The sequence below is a fragment of the Myotis brandtii genome, unplaced genomic scaffold, assembly GCF_000412655.1.
Source record: "Myotis brandtii unplaced genomic scaffold, ASM41265v1 scaffold4774, whole genome shotgun sequence".
Taxonomy (NCBI): Eukaryota; Metazoa; Chordata; class Mammalia; order Chiroptera; family Vespertilionidae; genus Myotis; species Myotis brandtii.
In genome coordinates, this window is record NW_005368241.1 from 36,955 (window position 1) to 42,449 (window position 5,495).

The following is a 5,495-nucleotide window of genomic DNA, read 5'->3' on the forward strand; positions in this document are numbered from 1 at the left end:
CAACTCAGGGAGAATGTTAAAAATTCACAAGAGTTATTTCCTCTCTTAAGTTCTTGTTCTTACAGCAAGACAAACCGCTCAGTCCTGCCCGGTACTGTTCTGATGGGATGCGAGAGAGGTGATTGGAAAGTGCTTCTTAATGACGGGTGCCCTGGAGATGCCATTAATGAGGTGCCGCCCCCCGACTCCGGGGCACAGGGTGGGACCACTTGGCCCTCTGAGCTCGTCTCTAGCCGGGGACTGCTTTTCTGTGTTGGACCAGGGCTGCTGCGTGCTGGCTCTGTGAGCCACGTGTGGCCATTTACATTTAATTAAAGTTAAATAAAATGGAACGGCTCGGTTTCTCAGCCACACTCAGTACCCTTAAGTGCTTGGTAGCAGGTGGCCACCACATGGGACCGCAGGGATGTCGCTGGCCCTTCCCTCCGCTGAAGGCTGAGCCAGCCCGTGCTGGACAGCTGTCCCGTCGGGCCTCTCCAGCCTCGAGTGGTCTTCCCACGCGCTTTCTGCTCACTCGGCCCTCCCGGCCGCCCCTCCCGCCCCGTGGGCTCAGGAGTGTCCCCTGTCGGGCCTCTCCAGCCTCGAGTGGTCTTCCCGCGCGCTTCCTGCTCACTCGCCCCTCCCGGCCGCCCCTCCCGCCCCGTGGGCTCAGGAGGAGACTCGCAGGGGAGGAGGCCGGAGGACCCTCTTCCCGTGGGGACGCTCACGTGCCCGGCAGCCGCCTCGCAGTCCACTCAGAAAACAGCCGCCTCAGGACGGGCGTCTGATGAGCTGGGATGCGCGGTGCCTCACGCGTGGGCTGGCCCTCCTGGCCGTGCTCGGTGCCGAGGCCGTGCTGACACGGAACCGTTTCATGTACGTGCTTCCTGCAGAACTGAAGGGCGCCATATGGCTCCTCTAGCTGAGGGAGAATTCCAGGATGGCGATTTTTTTCATCAGCTAATGGAGTCTTGGATAAATAGACCTGCTTCGGTAATGGGCTGAGTGAAGGAGGAGGCAGCTTCCCCAGCCTGCAGGGCAGTGGTTGGAAATTCAGAATCTGCTGGGATTTTATTCATGTTTTGCTTTGTCTTTAGAGGAGTCCCACCCGGCTGGCGTGGCTCAGTGGTTGAGCACCGACCTATGAACCAGGAGGTCACGGTTCGGTTCCCGGTCAGGGCACAGGCCCGGGTTGTGGGCTCGATCCCCAGTGTGGGGTGTGGGGGAGGCAGCCGATCCGTGATCCTCTCTCATCATGGATGTTTATCTCTCTCTCCCCTCCTCTCTCTAAAATCAATAAAAACATAAAAAAAAGGGGAGCCCTTTAGTTCTCCGCTCACTGATTCCTGCGCCGAGGCCATGCCTGCCATCGGCTGTGCAGCCCGCAGTCCCGGTTTTCTTTTCCTGTCGTCCCTGCCCACGGGGATGCAGACGTTGGTGAGTTTGAGGTACAACAGAGCCTGTCCGTTTCTTAGCTTATTTCATTCTGTGTCCAAAGATAGACTAACCTCGTAGATAATAACGCTCCGTGCCTGGCAGTGAGTCACGGCTGAACGCTGCAGGCTTACCTCCAGGGGAATGGTGCCGAAGGGAAGACTGTAAGCCTTTGGCGATGAGAAATGTGGTTTTATCTCTGCTCCTGCCTGTGGGCCGGGAGCTGGAGGGCCCTCCAGGGGACATTCTTCACCCCGAGGACAGGTGAGGCCCCGCCAGGTGGCTTGAGCAGGACAGACGTGGACGAGGACACACAGGCGTCCGGGGTCTGTGCTCTTGAATGGGGCCCTCTGAGCGCTCCTGATGGAGCCTTCTGTTCCACCCAAGCAGCCCTGGCCCCGCCCTCCCGTCTAGAGTTTCACCATGGTGCTCCCTCCCCACGTGCAGGGAGGGCTCCCTCCCACATGAATTAAAGATGGCCAGGCCCTCAGGGCACACGGGGTGAGGCTGGGCTACCTTCCCTGTCTGCTGCCTCCTGAGCTAAAAATAGCCCTGGGGCGGGGCCAGGGAGAAGGTCTCAGAGGCTCTCACAGACTCCGCCTGTTTGAAAGGTCTGGGTAGAAACTGAGTCACTCATCTGCCCCCACGGCCACCCCACGTGCCTGTGGGAGGCAGCCAGCCTTCACCTTGGGCCCAGGCCGAACTCCCCAGTGAAGGAGGATTCTGCTCCTTAGAACCCTCCGTCGCCCGCCGGGCTTGCCTTTCCTCTCCCGAGAGAGGTTGGTGTTACTTTGCAGGTAGGAGGACGGTGGCTAAGGGGGGCTGCTCAGTCATTAGGGGTATTCAGAGGCCTCAGAGAGAACCCGGATTTCATTCAGCAGCTATCTCAGTGCCCACCGGGGGCCAGGCACTGCTAGTGCTGGGGCTGTGCCTGCCTGTGTGGGCCAGTGGGTGGGCGTTGCCCCGGGTACGCAAAGGTTGCTGTTTGTTTCCTGGCCAGGGCACATGCCCAGTGGGGTGTGTGCAGAAGGCAGCCCATTGATGTTTTGCTCTCATATTGATGTTTCTGTCTCTCTCTCTCCCTCTCCCTTCCTCTCGCTCTAGAAATCAGTAAAAAATATTTTGAGAAAAGACGCTAGGGTTGCCTCAGTGACGAAAGCAGAGATGCCTGGCCTTGTGGAGGGTGCAGGCTAGCAGACGGAGAAACAGGAAAAGCACACGCAGTGATCGTGCTAATGTAACGTGCGCTGGAGTGGGGTGTGCGGGGAACATGGAAGTGGGGCAGGAAGTGAGCCCAGGGAGGCAGAAGGAAGTTTAAAAGGCTCCAAGTCGGCCTCCTTGGGAGCTGAGACCTAAGCAGCGGCCTGAGGAGGCGAGGGAGGGAGCCACCAGGAGTCCCGGGAGCCAGGGCGCTGGCGGGGGCGAGTGCCGGGCAGGCTGAGGTGACCCCTAAGAGGATTCGGTGGGGGCTGAGGGCCCGGGAGGCCGAGCTGCAGGGCTGTGGGTCATGGTCGGACTTGCAGGAAAGCCAGGTGAGATGGGGCCGGAGCAGGGATGGAGCCACGGCCAGATGGACAGCTGGTCCGACCCAGGCTTCCTGGGGTTGCTGTGTGAGGATCGAGTGGGGAGGGGCAGGTGCCACAGGTGGGAGCAGGGAGCCAGCAGGAAGCTGCCCACTGATCCAGGCGAGAGACTGGGAGGCTGGGCCAGGGACCGGGGAGGCGCAGCGGAGAGGGGAGGGGCCACTCTGGACATCAGCGGAGTAGGGTGGACAGCTTTCCTCAGGGCCAGGGGTGGCCAGGGAGGAAAGGGAGGGGGAGGAGGGAGCGGGCTGCCGGGAGGGAGGCTGTGAGTGGGAGCAGGTGGGGTAGAAGCAGCTGAGGCTCGTGCTGTTAGATGGACAGGCTGCTGTGTCTGTTCCCATCCCCCGCACAGCACAGCATCAGGCCCCGGACCTCGTGCCCTCCCCCAGGTCATCCCCTCGGGCTCCCGCGGTCCTGCCTGCCTCCCGGGAGGCGCAGGTCCTGCAGGGTCCGGGGTGTGTGTGGACGATGGAGGTGGATGTGGGCGTGTGTGCTGTTGGCAGGGAGAGGCCAGGGTCCGAGGGAGCAGAGGTGTCGGCTGTTGGGGCTGTGGGGAGCCTTGGGCTTTTCCTGGAAACGCCATCATGGCCTGACTCGGAGAAACTGGGGGGCGGGTGCTGGTGGATCCTGACTCGCGGGAACTGGGGGGCGGGTGCCGGTGGGTCTTGGAAGCCCTTGGGGAGGCTGCTAAGTGCTAGTAGCTGCAGCTGGGTGTTAGGGAGGCCGACAGCAGGAGCTTTCCCCACGCAGAGGGACACGCACACGCGTGGGCATGCGCCTGCACCTCCTGTGAAACAGGACGGGGTGACTGACTGGGGGTGGGGAGGAGTGGAGAATAGGAGGCCGTCTGGCCGGCAGGGGCAGGCGTTCTGAACCCCAGGACAGACCAGGCCAGATGTGGCTCCTGGAGCAGCCGGAGCCGCCTGGGAGTGGCCACTGCGGTAGGCTGGCCGCCTGGCTCTGCTGAGTCAGTGCAGGCCTGGGGCCTGGGGCTCTTAGAAAAGCCCTCAGGTGATCCGAGGTCAGCTGGGGGGAGGGGAGGGAGGGAGCCTCACAGGTCAGGCAGAGTGACCGGGTGGGCCACACCTTTGAGGGACAGGTCCTGGTGGCTCCGGTGGGGTGAGGCAAGACATGATGAAACCCTAAGCTGACGGGGTGTCTGTGGGGGTGGGAGGAGGAGACAGAGGGGCTGTGTGCCTACAGGAGGGTCAGGGACAGGGAGGGGCGTAAAGGACTGCGGACCGGGGGCTGTGGAGCCACCAGCAGAGGTGCTTGGAGAGGGAGCAGGGCGGTCTGTTCACAGCACTGGAGCTAAGGATGGCTTTTACTTAAAAAAAATTTTTTTTTCTTTTGATTTCAGTGAGCGAGGAAGGGAGGGAGTGAGAGAGAGAGAGAAAGAGAGAGAGAGAGAGAGAGATTGGGGGCCTGGAGGTAAATCCTCTCACTTTCCCGACTTGCAGACAGGAGGTGAACCACAGAAAGTTGACTGAGCCCGGAGGCGTCCCTCATGCGGCCTGGCCCAGGCTCCCGGAAGCTCCTGTTGGCCGAGCACAGACACGAGGGCTGTCCCAGTGACCAGGCGGCACCAGGCGGCTTGGGAAGGGCAGGTGGACGCAGACACCTGCCCGCGGGGCAGGCTGAGGGCCTGGCCCTCCGTGTCTAGAGTTCCCTTTGAGGCTCCGTGGGGGCAGGAGTGAGGCCTGCAGGGGAGAAGGCGGTTCAGAGAGGCTGGGAATGGCGGCAAGGTCAGGCCTGGGCCTGAAGGAGCTTAGAGACCCGCTTCCTGCCCGTAGTTATGTTGGGTTGGGCACCTTGACCTTCGGGAAAGCCGCCTGCTGCAGAGAAGCCTTCGCGCACTCATGGCAGCGCGGGGGGCTGGGCATGCTCCTGTTGGAGGCTGTGTCTCGTGTCTGTCCTCAGGCGTGTGCTTCTGGGTGCTTTGTCTCCAGTGGGTAAGAGAAGGCCAAGGTCCTGGAACCCCAGGGAAACCCAGGGTCAGGGTGCCCCTGAGGTTAAACAGCTCATGGAGGGATTGTCCCCAAAGCGTGGAGATCATGACGCCATGGGACGTGCCAGGCACAGAGGGCACGTGGGTGCAGGGGTTAACAGGCCGTGCTGCCCAGCGGTTAGCGCCAGCATCACTTATAGAGCAGTTTGTGAGCCGGGGCCTGCAGCTACAATTCTACTGGCAAAGACGCGGCATCCTCTGGGAAGAGAACTTGAGAGCCAGCGACGTGTCCTTTGAAAGTTCCTTGTGACTGTGCGCCCTGAGAGGCACGCTCAGTCCGCTCCCCCGGGGCGTGGCCGTCTCAGCTCCCGTCCCTCCAAGCAGAGAGAGTCCCTTCGCTCCCTCCTGCCCCTCGGGGAGGAGCTCGGCTGTTGGGCGGCTTCTCATGGACTCATTTCAGCTTCGGTCGTTCTTTCTCTTCCTAGAAAAAAGAAACTAAGGTCTTTGAGATGTTTTCTCAAAAAAGAATGAAAGTAACTATTGGAGCAGAG

At 61.3% G+C, this 5,495-nt stretch overlaps 1 long non-coding RNA gene across 1 annotated transcript in view; it reads left to right on the forward strand.

Moving 5' to 3' along the window:
* Positions 1–1,263: 1,263 nt before the first annotated feature.
* The window catches only part of LOC106727762, a 21,465-nt gene continuing 17,233 nt past the window's right edge, over positions 1,264–5,495 (forward strand). Inside the window, exon 1 of the long non-coding RNA XR_001364008.1 lies at positions 1,264–1,416. This is a non-coding gene — a long non-coding RNA (uncharacterized LOC106727762). The remainder of the gene's footprint in view (positions 1,417–5,495) is intronic.